Below are 1,593 nucleotides of genomic sequence, written 5' to 3' on the forward strand. Positions count from 1 at the left end.
ATTACGGTTGAACCCCTGATGTCACATGGATTATTTTACCGATCTCCTTGCTACGTTTCTGGACGTTGATCGTGGTAGTACCCTTGCTGTCTATGGGAGGGTCAGAGAGCTGTCAGAATGCATCAAAAATATCTTAATTTGTGTTCCGAAGATGAACAGAGGTCTTACGGGTTTGGAACGACATGAGGGTAAGTAATTAATGACAGAATTTTCATTTTTGGGAGAACTAACCCTTTAAATGTTCACTATAACAGATATCAGCAGGAAGCAAGTTTGAATGTCTTGTTTTATCGATAATAATAATAATTAAAGAAAAGTTATTTGAATGATTGAATTTGATTCAGCTGCAAAGAAATTTCTAAATAAAGTGAGATTAAATTCATAAAGTGTAACCCTAATTTATATTTAATTATTATGGCCTACAGGATTGCATACAATTCTGTGTTTGTATTTCCCACTGTGAAATCATATTTCTGCATATTTCTGATGTATATATTTAATCAGCACATACAGCATATAGGCCTACACTTCTGAGACAAATCACCTGACATATGTGTCTTTATGTACCAGCTTGGACTGGGTTAACATGTTTATTGCAGAGGTGGGAGTGTGTGTTTTCTAGATATGGGCCATACAAAATGTCATCTGCTGTGGTTGCGTGCATCATGTATGATGTATTGGTTTAATTTTAACTTATTAAAAAAAAAAAAAACGTATTTAAATAAACATCACCAGTTTATAGAAGTGGCTGCTATATACCAATGTAATTGAGCAGAGAAATCTAGACTAATATCGTACCAGGTGAGACCTAATCAGCATAAACATTGATGTTTCATATAGTGATGGGAAGATTGGATCATTTTACTGACTTGAATCTTTGAATCTCATTCAGAAAAATGAACAAATCTATGTTTTTTTTTTTTTTTTGCTTTGTTGATATCGTTCATTTGATTAGAGTTCAATAAAAAAATAATAAAAAAAAGATTATGCAGCCATTGACCGATTATGAGAAACCGAAATGATTCATTCAGGGTTTTCCGGTCTGAGTCATTCATTCTTTTTTCAAATGATCATAGCTTGTACAGTACAGAATTAATTAGTTACATTTATACATTAAATGTATAAATTGCAAGAGATAAAAAGGTAAAATTACATAAGAAACATGCTGTGTACCAAGTGTAAGAGCTTGTTTTGCATTAATAAAAATATTTATATATTTACTTAATTCACATTAGACATTTTAAAGGGGTCATCGGATGCCCATTTTCCACAACCTGATATGATTCTTTAGGGTCTTAATTAAAAGTCTGTAACATAGTTTGGTTAAAATGTCTCAATGGTAGTGTAAACACACCTTTTTTACTCTGTCATAAACAGCTCTTTTCAGAGCAAGCCGTTTTGTAGCCTTTTCCTTTAAATGTTAATGAGCTATGCTGACCCCGCCCCTCTCTTCCAGCTGCTCTCTGAGGGACTGTTTATTTTAGCCGAATTCATCGTGAAACTTGCTAATTAGCACATTATTAGGAAAGGCGATTTGCAAAGATTCATTAAAAAACCTTATACTCACTTCTTCTGTAGGTGAAGCTGGATCAC

Source organism: Sinocyclocheilus rhinocerous, unplaced genomic scaffold (genome assembly GCF_001515625.1).
Source record: "Sinocyclocheilus rhinocerous isolate Xijiao unplaced genomic scaffold, SAMN03320098_v1.1 scaffold212, whole genome shotgun sequence".
NCBI lineage: Eukaryota > Metazoa > Chordata > Actinopteri > Cypriniformes > Cyprinidae > Sinocyclocheilus > Sinocyclocheilus rhinocerous.